Below are 16,700 nucleotides of genomic sequence, written 5' to 3' on the forward strand. Positions count from 1 at the left end.
TGTCATTGCTTACCATGGGGTCAGTATCAGAGCATTTATTTATTTATTTTTTTGAGATAAAGTCTTGCTCTGTCACCAGGATGGAGTGCAGTGACACGATCTCAGCTCACTGCAAACACCGTCTCCCATGTTCAAGCGATTCCCCTGCCTCAGCCTCGGGACTACAGGTGCCCGCCACCACGTCCGGCTAATTTTTTGTATTTTAGTAGAGATGGGGTTTCACCATGGCCAGGATGGTCTCCATCTCCTGACCTCATGATTCGCCCGCCTCAGCCTCCCAAAGTGCTGGGATTACAGACGTGAGCCACCAGAGCATTTATTAAGGCAGACACTGGGCATAGGAAAGAGGCTCAAGGCATTGTCTCCCCTGAGGAATTTCTGTCCCCAGCTGGCGAGCCTGACGGGTGCGTGAATGAATGAAGCCCCAGTGTTGTATTGCCTGGCTGTGCTTCTTTCTCACGTAATCACCTCCACAACAACAGAAGCTACTGTGTGTCTGGCATTGTGTTAGGCTTTTTATAGCTTTAATCCTCAACACAGCCGTGCCCCAGGTAGGGTGCTTGGGGCTGCATGCATCAGAAAATACAGCTCGAAGGGCCTGAGCCATTGTCAAAAAGTCCTCAGGTCTGAGGCTCTCCAGAGTTGGTTGACTCATTGACTCGAGGACACCACTGAGGACCCAAGCTCCTTCTGTCTATACATTCTGCCCTCCGAGTATGTCAGCCTTAGCCTCAGCCTGGCTGTCCTCATACACTCAAGCGGCTGCAGCCATTCCAGCCAGCACCCAGCCACAGAACAAAGACTGTAAAGGCCAAAAAATACCTTCCCTGAAGCCCCTCTGCAGATTCTTACTGGACGGATTGTCTCACTTGGCCGTGGTTAAACTGACCACAGAGGAGAATAAGAGTTATCCTGCCCACGCTTGACCAGTTAGACTGTGCATTCTGCAGCTGGAGCCGGGCTCCCCTGAAGGCCATGGCTGTGCAGAGCGTGGGTGCCAGAACACAGTCAGAGTTCCATCTGTAAATGGCGATAGTACAGCTCAGAGAAGTTATATACTTGTGTGAGGTCACACCTGGTAAGCTATGTATAGTACCAGGTTTCCAATCCCAGTCTGACTGACCCCAGATCCCCCCTAGACCTTCTGCTGCTTTCCACCGGGTGATGGGCCGTGGCTGACATCATCCGGGGCTGCCGCTGTCCTGGTGCTCTCACAGTCTTCATGGTCATCTTCCTTGTTTATAGCCCATTTTCGATCATGTAGGTGCTCAGTAGTCTCTCATTTTTCAACCGGGCAGATACACACACAGCCCCCGATAGTCACATGGGTTTATTCCAGCACTGTTGCCTGAAAGCCAGGTCTGCCAGATGAATCACCGCCACATCGGCTGTGGATGCTGCAGCCGTGGACACGCCGTCTTCTTTCCCGTTCACCCTGTGGCTGTTTCTCTGAGAATGAGCAGCAGAGCTAGGAGGAGGGAAGGAAGTTATTGAGTCTGTGTCACTCATTAGCATCTCAGGGGACATGTGACCAGGAGGAGGCTGGAGAGGCTGTCTGTCCACGGTTTCCTGCTGTCAAACCCACAGCTGGCCCTGACAGAGGACACCTGCAGAATAGGCGTTTTGTCCACAGCATTCTCAATCCTCAGCACTCACTTGGCTCTTGCACTGTGATTATCACTCGCATGAACACTAGCTTCCGCCCGCCTCGGCCCCGCGCAGACTGCACTGGAACGCTCCTCACCCCGCCGGCTTATTAATGGTTAGCAGCTGTTAATAAGTGAGAAAGTTGGAAAAGGCCAGCGCTCTGGAAACCTGGTTTCTGTACTTCCTATCTCTGTGGGCTTGGGTGTGCCTTGGTTATCTCACTGTGTAATGGGTAATGCCTTGCAGCGTTGCTGTGTGGCTCAAGGACCATGAATATTGAGGATCCAGCGCTTTGTAGGCACCCAAGGGTGGTGAACACCGATACCGTTATCACTGGACTTGGGCCAGTAAAACTGGGCGGAAGTCAAGGCTCCTAAGTGAAACCATTGAGTTGTTTGTTTGTTTTGAGATGGAGTCTCACTCTGTCGCCCAGGCTGGAGTGCAGGGGCACAATCTTGGCTCGATGCAACCTCCGCCTCCCGGGTTCAAGCGATTCTCCTGCCTCAGCCTCCTGAGTAACTGGAACTACAGGCGCACGCCACCATGCCCAGCTAATTTTTGTATTTGTGGTAGGGAAGGGGTTTCACCATGTTGGCAGGCTGGCCTTAGACTCCTGACCTCAAGTGATCCACCTACCTCGGCCTCCCAAAGTGTTGGGATTACAGGCGTGAGCCACCACACCCGGCAGAAACCACTGAGTTTTACAAACTTCCATGCCAATTTCTTACAGCCTGGGTTGAACTCTAATGAAGAGAGTTGGATCTCCTAGTAGTCAGCTGGCATCTTAGCATACACTGAAGCAGGGGTTGACATGTTCTATGTGGACATGCTTCAAAGTCTTATGAGCTTCCTTGCTTTGTCCAGGGAACTGGGAAAGAAAAATTGAAGGGATTTATGCTTCCTTCTGGGTAGGGGTGTGAGTTCCTGTTGCTGCGATAACAGTAATTACCACACACTTAGTTGCTTCAAACAACACAAATTTATTCCCTTACAGCTCTGGAGGCCAGAAGTTCAAAATGAGTTCCGTGAGTTTAAAACCAAGGTGTCTTTAGGGCTAGTTCTTTCTGGAGGCTCAGAGGGGAATCCATTTCCTTGTCTTTTCCAGTTTCTAGAAGCTACCTGCGTCCCTTGGCTCACGACTCCTTCTCTGTTACCGAAGTGCATCACCCTGGCCTCTACTTGCATGATCAGACTCCCTTCTCTTACCTTTGACCTTCTTCTCTCCCTCTTTTTTTTTCTTCCTTCCTTCCTTTCTTCCCCCCCTCCCGCCCTTCTTCCTTCCTTCCTTCCTTCTTTCTTTCTTTCCTTTCCTTTTTCCTTCCCTCCCTCCCTCCCTCCCTCCCTCCCTTCATCCTTCCTTCCTCTCTTTCTTTCTTCCTTCCTTCCTTCCTCTCTTTCTTCCTTCTTTCTTTCTTTTCCTTCTTTCTTTCCCTCCCTCCCTCCCTCCTTCCTTCCTTCCTTCCCTCCCTCCCTCCCTCCGTCCCTCCTTTCTTTTCTTTTCTTTCTTCCTTTCTTCTTTCTTTCTTTCTTTCTTTCTTTTTTCTTCCTTTCTTTTCTTTTCTTTCTGACAGGGTCTCACTCTCCCACCCAGGCTGGAATACAGTGGTACATTCACAACTCACTGCAGCCATGACCTCTTGGGGCTCAAGCGATCCTCCTGTCTCAGCCTCCAAGTAACTAGGACCACAGATGTGTACCACCATGCCTAGCTAACTTTTTAATTTTTTGTAGAGATGGAGTCTCTCTATGTTGCCTAGGCTGTCCTTGAACTTAGTATCATGAGAACAGCATAGGGAGGTGGCCCCCATGATTCAATTACTTCCCACTGTGTCTCTCTCACAACATGTGGAGATTATGGGATTACAATTCAAGATGAGATTTGAGTAGGAACACAAAGTGAAACAATATCATTTCACCCCTGGCCCCTCCCAAATCTCATGTCCTCACATTTCAAAACAAAATCATGCACTTCCAACAGTCCCCCAAAGTCGTCACTCATTCCAGCATGAACCCAAAAGTCCAAGTCCAAAGTCCTATCTAAGACAAGGCAAGTCCCTTCCACCTTTGAGCCTGTAAAATCAAAATCAAGTTAATTACTTCCTAGATACAATGGGGATACAGAAATTGGGTAAATACACCCATTCCACATTGGAGAAATTGGCCAAAACAAAGGGCTACAGGCCCCATGCAAGTCCAAAATCCAGTAGGGCAGTCATTAAACTTTAAAGTTCCAAAATGATCTCCTTTGACTCCATGTCTTACATGCAGGTCATGCTGATGCACGAGGTGGGCTCCCATGCCCCACCCAGCTGCTTTCATGGGCTGGCGTTGAATGTCTATGGTTTTTCCAAGTGCACATTGCAAGCTGTTGGTGGATCTACCATTCCGGGGCCTGGAGGATGGTGGCTGTCTTCTCACAGCTCCACTAGGCAGGGCCCCAGTGGGGACTCTGTGTGGGGGCTCCAACCCCACATTTCCCTTCTGTGCTGCCTAGCAGAGGTTCTCCATGAGAGCTGCACCCCTGCAGCAAACTTCTACCTGGACATCCAGGTGCTTTCACACGTTCTCTGAAATCTAGATGGAGGGTCCCAAACCTCAATTCTTGATTTCTGTGCACCTGCAGGCCCAACACCACACATAAGCCACCAAGGCTTAGGGCTTACACCTTCTGAAGCACTGGCCTGAGTTATACATTGGCCCCTTTCAGCCACAGCTGGGATGCAAGGCACCAAGTCTCAAGACTGCACAGAGCAGCGAGGCCCAGTGCCTGTCCCTTGAAATCACTTTTTCCTCCTAGGCCTTCAGGCTTGTGATGGAAGGGGCTGCTATGAAGGTCTCTGACATACCCTGGAGACACTTTCCCTATTGTCTGGCAATTAACATTTGGCTTCTTGTTACCTATACAAATTTCTGCACCTGGCTTGAATTTCTCCTCAGAAAATAGGATTTTCTGGCTGGGGCGGTGGCTCATCCCTGTAATCCCAGCACTTTGGGAGACTTAGGTGGGTGGATCACCTGATGTCGAGTTCAAGACCAGCCTGACCAACATGGTAAAACCTTGTCTCTACTAAAAATGCAAAAATTAGCCGGACTTGGTGGTAGGTGCCTGTAATCCTAACTACTCAGGAGGCTGGAGCAGGAGAATCTCTTGAACCTGGGAAGCAGAAATTACAGTGAGCCGAAATCATGCCAATACACTCCAGCCTGGGCAACAGAACAAGACTCTGTAAAAAAAAAACAAAAACAAAAACAAAAAGAAAAAAACAGAAAATAGGTTTTTCTTTTCTATCACATTGTCAGGCTGCAAGTTTTCCAAGCTTTTATGTTCTGCTTCCCTTTTAAACACAAGCTTCTATTCCAAACCGTACCTTCATGAATACATGAAACTGAATGCTTTTAAGAGCATCCAAGTGACATCATGAATGCTTTGCTGCTTAGAATTTTTTTCCACCAGATACCCTAAATCATCTCTTTCAAGTTCAGAGATCTCTAGGGCAGTGGCAAGATGCTGCAGTCTCTTTGATAAAGCACAGCAAGGGTCACCTTTGCTCCTGTTCCCAACAAGTACCTCATCTCCATCTGAGACCACCTCAGCCTGGACTTCATTATCCACATCACTGTCAGCATTTTGGTAAAAGCCATTCAGCAAATCTCTAGGAAGTTCCTAACTTTCCCACATCTTCCTGTCTTCTGAACTCTCCGTCTCTAGGAAGTTCCAACTTTCTCACGTTTTCTTTTTCTGAGCCCTCTGTCCCAACGTCTGTCAGTTACCCAGTTCTACAGATGCTTCGCATTTTCAAGTATCCTTACAGCAGCACCCTACTCCCAGTACCAATTTACTGTATTAGTCTGTTCTCAGGCTGCTGTGAAGAAATACCCAAGAGTGGGTAATTTATAAAGAAAAGAGGTTTAATTGACTCACAGTTCCACATAGCTAGGGAGGCCTCAGGAAACTTAAAATCATGGCAGAAGGCATGTCTTTACAGAGTGGCAGAAGAGGGAATGAGTGCCAGCAGGGGAAATGCCAGGTGCTTATAAGACCATCAGATTTTGTGAGAATTCACTCACTATCACAAGAACAGCATGGGGGAAACTGCCCTAGGATTCAATTACCTTGCACTGGGTTCCTCCCCCGGCTTGGGGCTTATGAGATTATAATTCAAGATGAGATTTGGGTGAGGGTACAGAACCAAACCATATCAGCCACTATGCCCAGATAATTGTTTTTTGTTTTTTGTATTTTTGTGACAGAATCTCGCTTTATCACTCAGGCTGGAATGCAGTGGCTCAGTCTTGGCACGCTGCAACCTCCACCTCCTTGTTCAAGCAACTCTCCTGCCTCAGCCTCCCCAGTAGCTAGGAATGTAGGTACACACCACCATGCCTGGCTAATTTTTATATTTTTAGTAGAGATGAGGTTTCACCATGTTGGCCAGGCTGGTCTCAAACTCCTGACCTCAGGTAATCTGCCTGCCTCAGCCTCCTGAACTGCTGGGATTATAGGCATGAGCCACCGTGCCCAGCCCTATTTTTTTTTTTTTTTTTTTTGTAAAGACAGGGTCTCACTATGTTGCCCAGGTTGGTCTTGAATTCCTGGCCTTAAGTAATGCTCCCACCTCAGCCTCCAAAAGTGTTACAGGCATGCGCCACCACACCTGGCCAATAACCTTAATTTAATCACACCTGCAAAGACCTTTTTACCATGTGAGATCACATCCACAGGTTCTGGGGATTAGGACATGGATATCTTTTGGGGGTCATGATTCAGTCTGCCACAGTGGGTACACCGCAAGCCAATGATGGAGGTAATTAAGTTAGTATTAAATGTCCCGAGTGTTCCCTGTTCCAGAGCAGTGGTCATGCCCCTGGGGTGGGAGATGATCCTCTGAGGACCAAGGAGAAGAGAAGAGATTATTGCTTAAGATTTAGCAAGAGATCAGGCTTCATGAATATTGACTCTGAGCTGACGCTGGCTCTCTGTACTCATGACGGTCTGGTCAGAAAAACAGAAAACACGCTGGTTAGTTTAGCAGAGAGGATTTAATATTGGGCATTGGTGGAACAAGTAATGGAGGACTGAAAAGGCAAAAAAGAGACCTAAGGTCACAGGCGGGGAAGCAGCTGACACTCCTTGGGGTTGGTAGCCGCTCCTCAGCTGTGACCCAAGGGAGCTTTGCAGAACGATTGGGAGTTTCACAAAGTCCCATCTGTCAGTTTGTTAGCTCTTTTTTTTTTTTTTTTTTTTTAAATGAGACAGGGTCTGGCTCTGTCATCCAGACTGGAGTATGGTGGTGCGATCTCAACTCACTGCCACCTGTGCATCCTGGGCTCAAACAATCCTCCTGCCTCAGCCTCCCAAGTAGCTGGAACCAGAGGCATGCACTACCACATCTGGCTAACTTCTACATTTTTTGTAGAGATGAGGCCTCACTTGTTACCTAGTTTGGTCTTGAACTCCTGGGCTCAAGCAATCTGCCCACCTTGGCCTCCTAAAGTACTGGGATTACAGATGTGAGCCACCACACCTGGCCATTAGGTCTTAGAATATGGCAACATACATTGGTGAAGTATTGGCTTAGTAGAGTGGATGTGGAGCTTCTGGTACCTATCTTGTCTGCTCCTAACTAAATTAGGTGTATGCCTTAAGAAGATTCTTACAAAGGAACTGTAGAATGAAGGAAACACTAATAAACCAAGCAGAGTAAAGAGAACACAGCAGAGCAGCTGCTTATTCCTGGCCTGAGCGCTTTATCAGACACATCTCAAGGTAAACACATAGGCAGCCAGCCAGTCAGCCCTGCAGAGGACAGTCATGGAAACCCTAATTATGCAGAAGTCTATTTGAAGTACAGATTAGAAAATCCATTATTGTTGACAATAATCCTCACCCCAAATGCATATTTTGTCTCTAAATATAATGGAAACCATCATAATTAGCAACACATTAAAAAGGATGTTGTATGTTTAATATCTTTTATTCAGCATTTAGAAATTTCCATTTTGGCCTGCGCGGTGGCTCACTGCTGTAATCCCGACACTTTGGGAGGCTGAGGCGGGCAGATTACCTGAGATCAGGAGTTTGAGACCAGCCTGGCCAAGATGGTGAAATCCCGTCTCTACTAAAATACAAAAATTAGTCGGCCATGGTGGCGGGCACCTGTAATCCCAGCTACTCAGGAGGCTGAGGCAGGAGAATCACTTGAACCCAGGAGGTGCATGTTGCAGTGAGCTGAGATTGCGCCATTGCACTCCAACTTGGACAACAAGAGGGAAACTCCGTCTCAAAAAATAAAAAACCCAACTTGGATCAAACAAGGATTATAAATGTTTTATGTAATCAATCAAGAAAGTTCATAAAGAGGATGACCACAGTTTTGTTTTGTTTTTTTTTTGGTCTGAAAGATCTACATTTGTTGTTCTGTGCCACATTAACAATTAAGTAACAATTATAAAATGTTATCCAGGCCTTGATAATTGCCATTGTCTGCAAGATGCTATAAGAGTCCAGAGGGAAAACGAGCCTGAGAAAGTCCCGTAGGGCTTCACAGACAGAAAAGGCAGCATTTCAGCTAGGCCTTCCTTGGAGCTGGAGAAGTTCCATGTGGCTAGGGAGGCCTCACAGTCACCGTAGAAGGTGGCAGGCAGGTCTTAATTAATTAAGCTCTCAATGTTTTTCGTTGGCACCAGGGATGGCAGCTCATACCTGTAATCTCAGCACTTTAAGATCACTTTTATTTTTATTTTTAAGCAGAGGGTCTGTACCTTTCACCAGATTCTTCTTCCTTCTTTTTTTTTTTTTTTTTTAGATGGAGTCTCGCTCTGTTGCCCAGGCTGGAGTGCAGTAGCATGATCTCGGCTCACTGCAACCTCCACCTCCTCGGTTCAAGCGATTCTCCTTCTACAGCCTCCTGACAACTGGCACGTGCCACCATGCCTAGCTAATTTTTTGTCTTTTTAGTAGAGATGGGGTTTCACCATGTTAGCCAGGATGGTCTTGATTTCCTGATCTCATGATCTGCTAGCCTTGATCTCCCAGAGTACTGGGATTATAGGGTCTCAGTCTGTGACCTGAGAGAGTTTGAAGAGTGGGAAAGCTGTAAGGCCTCACTCCGGCTGGATTCGAGCTGTGGGACCCCCTCACTTCACCTCTCTAAGCCTCAGCGTCCTCATCTGTGCATTGGGGTAGCCTCATGGACACACAGGATTGCAGTTCTAAACGCGCAGAGCCTGGCACCCAGAGGAGCCCAGCGCCCACCAGCTGCAGCGGCCAGCACCAGCAACCCCAGGGCTGGGGACCGACTCCGTCCTTCTCGCCAAGGCTGCACCAGCTCTAGCTTTCTGGCCGCCAATTTCCTCAGCATGTTTATTTGCAATGGCTTCTTGGGGTCTCCTGGAGAAAAGATTCTCAGCTGAGTTCCAGAAAGTGAACGCGCGCTCCCCGTGCTCAGAGAGCTCCCAGCTGTTCTCTTGGCTGGCCGGCTCAGGAGAAATGATGTTAGGAATGCCTTTCTCGGAGGAAACTGAAGAGCTCCTTTCAGCAAAATAAGAATGAACCATAAAAGGGGGTGCAGGGGTCCTTGCCAAGGCGTAGTAGCAGGGCGCCGTGGGAACATCCACATCCTTTGTCCTGCCTCAGCTGACAGTGCCTCGGAGATGTCCGAGCTACGCCAGCCCAGCTGGCATCCAAGGAGCTCCTTATTGGCTCACAAAACACATTGCTTTTTCAGGACCAGAGAGCTTTGGAGGTCCTCACCTGCAGCTCCGAGCCTTTCTTTAGGCAGTGCTGGGAGGGTGGCTCTCTGTCGTCAGCATCTCAGCGTCCCTGCCTGGCTAGCAAAGGGGTGACATTTTCCTTTGGTGCCCTCTTGCAGCATTGCGTTAAATTCTCAAAGGTGCAAGCCCTTACAGTGAGGTTTGTGTCTAGAACATAATGGTTAAGGGCCTCGGTTCTGGAGTCAGAATGACCACGGTTTGAGTCCTGCTCCGTTGCTTTAGAGCTACCTGTGCCTCAGTTTCCCAATGTGCAGAACAGCTGATAACCAGCACTCCTACTCCCATGGGTTGCTGGAGACTTGAGTCACATAATCATTACAAAGTGTTCAGCACAGGTTAAGTGCTGATAGGCAGAAAAGAGATAATAAGGGGTAGCGATTATTATTTTAGTTGTCTGCTTATAAAATCATAAAATCAGAAATAGAAAAATACAAAGAAAACCAAAAGCACGCACAGCCCCACGACCTGGTTATTCACGCCTTTTGTTAGCTGTCCTTCCTGTGTTTTTTTTCCTGTGGGTGTTTATGTGTATATATTTCATAGGATCTGTTCATTGTTGAATGAGGATAATTTACATATGTATAGACATGTTAGTTTTTTCTTAATACAAGACATAATATGTCTTAACCTACTTTCTTAAAACTTAGACGTATATGGAGAATACATTCTCCAAATCATCACATTTGACCAGATTGCATATTTTTTCGCATTGTAATGTTTTGAAGTAAGGATATGTTTTAGAATCAATGTCAAAAGAAATGTACCAGCTGTTTCTTCTGTTTCCCCCTAAAATGGGGGTTATGATGACACTGATAATACAGATAATTGATGGCTTCTCAGATTCAAAGAAACACAGCCGCCTAAAAGATCCTTCTCAAAGACCACAAAGGATTCTCAGTGCCATTGTTGTAATTAACTCAATTGACCTCTTTTTTTGGACATTTTGGCTCCTTCTGTTTTTTCACTATTACCCCCATACTGCACAGGAAAAAGTCTTCAGGAAATGCAATTAGATGGGTCAATGGGTCCTGAGGGATGGAAGCTGGGTGGAAGGTGGCGGGACCTGGGACTTTCTGTCAAGGTCATGGCCAGCCTGCGCTGACCCTGTAGGGAGAAAGATGGGAATAAGGACCCCAGCCTCCCTCCCTGCCCTCCCTCAAACCTCATGCCAGGCCTCCTCAGGCAGGAAGCAGAGAGGGTGAGCAACAGGGAGGGCATAGTTCTCAGGCTAGCCCCTGAGCAGGGAGAGAGTGGCCCTGGCTGGGCAGCCTGCGTCCCAGCACACCAGCCCTGTGGAGCTGAGATGCCGGCTTTAGATGCAGGACTTACAACAGGGGCTTCCCCTTCCCCAGCTGAACAGAAGGTGCCGGCGAGAGGCCCTCCTTGTCAGCGCCAGGGACAGATTGCTCAAGAATCTGCGTGCTCCCAGGCACAAGAGGGGTGCTGTCTCCTTTTCTGGAGTTCCGTCTCATGCCTACGTTTCGGGTAGGATGCTATTTTTAAGCGACTGGCACTGTGGATCAGTACACTTGGAGGGAGGAGAGGGGATGCCACACATAGCAGGGGTGGGTGCTGCGAGCAGGGGTGGGTAGAGGAAAGGGGGCTGCGTTTGAGCCACTCTGACAATAAGGCTGAGGGCTGGCTGGCTGTCACACCCACGGCTGACATTAATCACATCCTGCCTGGCACTCCCCAGCAGCTCTGACACATGTGGCCGCACCCCACTTCTGGAAAGCTCCCTGCTCGGGCTCTGCGGAGCACTTCTCGCGACACTTCCCATGCTGGATCGGTGCCCCCAGCATGGATGCCTTCAGCCTGGCTCCTGGCCACCAGGGGACAGAGCACTTTCCATGGCAGGCTGTGCAATGTGGGGCTGAGCACACTGGGCCCCTTTGGGATGCTGGCGGTTACGTGGGCAGTGGGACGGGTGGGTCACATGGAACAGGGCTCAGTTGCTCCTCCAGCTCGGGTTTTGGGGTTGCAAGCAACAGAACCTGGCTCTTGATCACCATGCTGGGGCTGGAGGCAAGGGTTTCCCGGCAGGAACTGAGCTAGCTACAGAGTGGAGAGGTTAGATGAGAGCCAGACCCCAGGAAGGCTGGAGTGGAACCGAGCTGGGGGCCCGAAAGAGGCGGACTAACAAGCAGCCTCTGGCTGGGAGGTTCTGCCAGGATCAATTTGCTCCATACTACAGAGGGGACTTGCTCAGGGACACGTGGCTAATTGGAGGCATGAACAATCTCAGAACTCAGACCTCCGACAGATGCAGTCCTCTGACCAGTCTGAAGCTGCCAGAGTCCTCCTAGCTCAGGGACGCTATCCTCACAGGAATGCCTAATGGGGCTTCCTCCCTGCCCATCCCCATCCCTGGGGCCACACATTGCTTATTTTGGATTACACTGGGCAGCCTGTGCCCCAAGCAGAGGGAGGGAGAGCTTGGGCAGGACTGGGGAGTGTGACTCATTTCTGTCTACCCAGCCAAGCACCAAATGCAACGCTGGCAGGCGGGAGACGGCCCTCAGCCACTCACCGGCAGCCGGATACAGGCGGCTCAGGGCGGCCAGGCCTCAACTTACACAGATGCCACAGAAGAATGGCCCGGCAGAATGCCAGACCTCATTTTCCTGAGCAGAGCAAGGCTGCCTGGTCAGTGTCCACTGCACACCCAGGCCCTCTTTTCCTTGCTGTGCCCACAGCAGACACGCCAGCCACCCCCTCACTGCACAATGTCAAGCCTCCGTCCATCGGGCCCTAAACGTCCCTCCCCGTATCCCTCCTATCTCCATGAGCGTGGCATGAAAGAATTGGTACTCTGCACTCAGAAGACCAGTGCCTGGTGTCACAGCTTCCCGGCTGTAGATCTTGGGCAAGTTGCATCCCTTCTCTCTGCCTCAGTTTCCTCCTTTGTATCACGGGGATAAGAGCTTCCTTGTAGGGTTTAACAGCTCAGGAGGCAGGTGTGCAAATGCAGAGGCGCGGTTCATCACAGGGGCCTGCTGTGGCGGCTGTCCTCCTTCCTTCCAATAGCCACATTCCCGGGAGCCAGCCTGTAGGAACGTGCCAGCTCCCAGTTTGCTCTCCCTCTTCCCCTCTCAGTGATCCAGGCCATAAAAGTGGCTCCTCCCAGATACCGTGAAATAGAAGCTGCATTGCCTTCGTGGCAGGAAGGGGACATTTGGGCGACTTTGAACCAAACCAAACAAAAAACTCACTGTCATCAATTCTTGCCTTCTAAAGGGAGGGGCACATTTCATCTTGGGGATGCCAGCCTGGAATTCCAGCTAGCCAAGAGCAGAGGAAATGACATTTCAGCTAGCACTCTGTGTGTGAAAAGTCCCAGAGTATCTTGTCCTGGCTCAGTTGAGCCCCTTAGTGAGCTCAGGACTCTTGGCTGCCAATGACAGAAATTCACATGAATTGCTTATAGCAAAAATAATATGTGTGTGTGTGTGTGTGTGTGTGTGTGTGTGTGTGTGTGTGTACTTTTTTTTTTTTGAGATGGAGTCTTTCTCTGTCTCCCGGGCTGAAGTGCAGTGGTGTAATCTCAGCTAACTGCAGCCTCTGCCTCCCAGGTTCTTGCAATGATCCTGCCTCAGCCTCCCGAGTAGGTGAGATTACAGGCATGCACCACCATGCCTGGCTAATTTTTTGTATTTTTACTAGAGACAGGGTTTCACCAGTTGGCCAGGCTGGTCTTGAACCCCTGACCTCAGGTGATCCACCTGTCTTGGCCTCCCAAAGTGCTGGAATTGCAAGTGTGAGCCACAGCGCCCAGTAGAGCAAAAATATTAATAGCTCACTTAACTGGAAAAAAAAACCCATAGATGAGTCTAGCTTCAGGTGCAACTGGATCCAGGGGCTCAAACGAGGTGTCCCCTTCTCTTGGCTCTGCTTTCCTCTGTGTGTTGGTGTCGCTTTCTAGATCTCTCCACCCACGTGAGGAAGGATGATAGTAGCCCCAGGCTCTGTGGCCGGTTGTATATTCTAAGATTGGCCACACCAACATATGTCCCATCCACCTGCCCTTTGTAACCATCTCAACCAATGGAAAACATTGGAAGTGACATTCTATGACCTCTGAGGCTGGGTCCTGAAAGGCAGTCCGGTTTTGCTGGAGTCCCTCTCTTTGGGGACACTTAGCCCTTGGAAGGCAGCAACCAGTACGTGCCTTGTCCTGACCCCCAGGGTCCAGAAGCTTCATCAATGCCTGTTTTATGCCGCAAGTTTTGGGGTAACTTGTGATGGGCCTTGCAATAGCTTTCGTGATCACCACAGCTAGGAATCGTAGCTGAAGAAATAGACCTTCATCCTCCCAACACCCATTGACCAATTCTTAGGAAAGATTCAGATCAATCCAGGCTAGGTGCAGGTCACATCCCTCAGACAGTGACTGCAGCCAGAGGGATGGGGAACTGTGGCTGGCTAGGCTGGGCCATGCGCAGTCTTCTGGCTTGATGAAGGGTAAGGATGAGGAGAGCTGATCTTGTCAGGATCACAGAGAGTTGGCTGGGGGTGGCATCGAGGTCAGATGACGGGGAGAGACGGCAGCCAATGTCCATTGTTGTGTAAAGGCAGGAGCTGACTGTTGGTGCTCTGCCTCTCAGGAAAACATTTTACTTGTTAAGGAGAAGGTGAGGGAGGTTTTGGAAGGCGAACTTAGAAAAATACAAAAATTAGTCAAGTGTGGTGGCATGTGCCTGTAGTCCCAGCTACTCAGAAGGCTAAGGCAGGAGGATCACTTGAGGCCAGGAGGTTGAGGCTGCAGTAAGCCTTGATTGCACCACTAAAACTCTCGCGTGGGCAGCAAAGCAAGACTCTTTCTCTAAAAATAAACAAGGCCGGGTGCAGTGGCTCATGCCTGTAATCCCAGCACTTTGGAAAGCCAAAGTGGGCAGATCATTTGAGGCGAGGAGTTCAAGACCAGCCTGGCCAACATGGTAAAACCCCATTTCTACTGAAAATACAAAAAAATTAGCTGGGTGTGGTGACACAGGCCTGTAAAACCAGCTGCTTGGGAGGCTGAGGCAGGAGAATCACTTTAATTCAGGAGGCGGAGGTTGCAGTGAGCCGAGATCATGCAACTGCACTTCAGCCTGGATGACAGAGTGAGACTCTGTCCCAAAAAATAAAATTAAAAAAAAAAAGAAGAAGAAAAAGAAAAAAGCATGCATCATGCTGCTTCTCCTACCTCACCTGAGTAGGATTGAAAGAAAGCAGGAGAATGGCAAGCTAGCCAAGCAGCTCACACCGGAGCCAGCCATGTTTGTGTGAGGAACTGACGTTTGCTCAGGGCCCGCGCCGTGCCCAGCCCCGCATTAGGTGTTTTCTGTTCATTTTCATTGAATGAGCCTGCAGCTCTTGGAGGGCCAGGACGGTGCCTGCAGGGCAGCACCGGGTGTGTTCATCAGGACACGTTCTGGCTGCTAGACCAAAGGCCAAAATGACGGTGGCTGAAACAAGATAGAGACTTGTTCCTTTCTCATGAAACAGCCCCAGGTTGAGCCTAGCAACTCTGGGTGCCCTTTTGTATTTACCTTGCTGGTCTGCCAAACCTAATATGTGGTTTCCATCTTAAGATCTGAGACAGCGCTGCCTCAGCTCCGGCCAGCACATCCACATTCCAGCCAGGCAAGAAGGGAAGAGGAAATGAAGGGGCCTCCTCTTCCCCGTAAAAGCAAGGCCTTTACTCCTGTCTTTCACTTACGTCCCACTGGCCAGAACTGTACCATGTGGCCGTGTTGCTGGAAAAGGGGTCTTGATCCAGACCTGAGAGAGGTCCTTGGATCTTGCACAGGAAAGAATTCAAAGTGAGTCGCAGAGTGCAGTGAGAAGAAATGGCTTATCGAACACTACTCAGTTACAGCCCAGGGTGCTCTCCGAAAGCGGGAGGAGGAGTGCCCTGTTGTCGTTTTCAACTCTGCCTGCGTGGAGGTCTTACCTCCGGAAAAGCTCAGCTGTGTCTACATGTGGATGGGCTCACAGCATGACAAAATTTCTTACTTTGCTGATGTAAAGAAAACTAACCTGGCACTTGGTGTGTAAACACATCCCAGCAAGACTATAATGATCCTGAAAGCATATGCTGTTAAGGGTATTGGGACATCTGGACATTCCGTTGTCAGAGGACTGTATCCTCGCGGGTATCATCAAGCTTCAACTGTAAACATCTTGCGACCACGGAGTGTGTCCAACCAGGACTATGTCTTGCTAATTTTAAGAGGGAACTGAGTTTTAAAATGGTGTCATCCTAGGCCGGGCGCAGTGGCTCACGCCTGTAATCCCAGCACTTTGGGAGGCCGAGGCGGGTGGATCAAGAGGGCAAGAGATCGAGACCATCCTGGTCAACGTGGTGAAACCCCGTCTCTACTAAAAATACAAAACATTAGCTGGGCATGGTGGCGCATGCCTGTAATCCCAGCGACTCAGGAGGCTGAGGCAGGAGAATTGCCTGAACCCAGGAGGCGGAGGTTGCGGTGAGCCGAGATCGAGCCATTGCACTCCAGCCTGGGTAACATGAGCGAGACTCCGTCTCAAAAAATAAAATAAAAAAAAAAAATAAATAAATAAATAAATAAATAAAAATGGTGTCACCCTGGCTGTCCTGTAATCCTCTTTCTCTGACAGCCACATCTAGCTGCAAGAGAGGCTGGCAATGCAGTTTTTAGCACTTGATCCGGTGCCCCATGGAAACTCAAGGGCTCTAATGCTAAAGGAAGAAGGAGAGAATGGATATTGGATGATAACTGGTAGACTCAGCCTAAGACACTCAAAGCTGAAGAGCTGGCAGTGCCCTAATGAGAGCCAGCATGGGACAGTGGTTAAGAGCCTGGGCCCTAGAGTCACACAGCCAGGGAGTTTCATCCTGGCCCTACCCTTGAATAGCTGTGTGACCTCAGCCTCAAGTTCCTTATCCATAAAATAGGGATGATGATAATACCACATTTCATTGATTTTTTTTTTTTTTAGACAAATTCTTCTTCTGTCATCCAGGCTGGAGTGCAGTAGCATGATCTTGGCTCACTGCAACCTCTGCCTTGTGGGTTCCAGCGATTCTTCTGCCTCAGCCTCCCAAGTGGCTAGGACTACAGGTATGCACCACCACACTTGGCTAATTTTTGTATTTTTTTTAATATGTGTATAAATTTTATTTTTCTAAAATTATACCTTAATAAAGCTGGAGGGCAAATGAAATAGAAGAAATAAGACAACAAATCAGTTATATCATTGGTGACCCATCTACTTCCTGGTTGGGTTTGTTTTTTTTTTTTTTTTTTTTTTTG

This window comes from Sapajus apella, unplaced genomic scaffold, assembly GCF_009761245.1.
Source record: "Sapajus apella isolate SASKATOON/1434 unplaced genomic scaffold, GSC_monkey_1.0 scaffold15, whole genome shotgun sequence".
Taxonomy (NCBI): domain Eukaryota; kingdom Metazoa; phylum Chordata; class Mammalia; order Primates; family Cebidae; genus Sapajus; species Sapajus apella.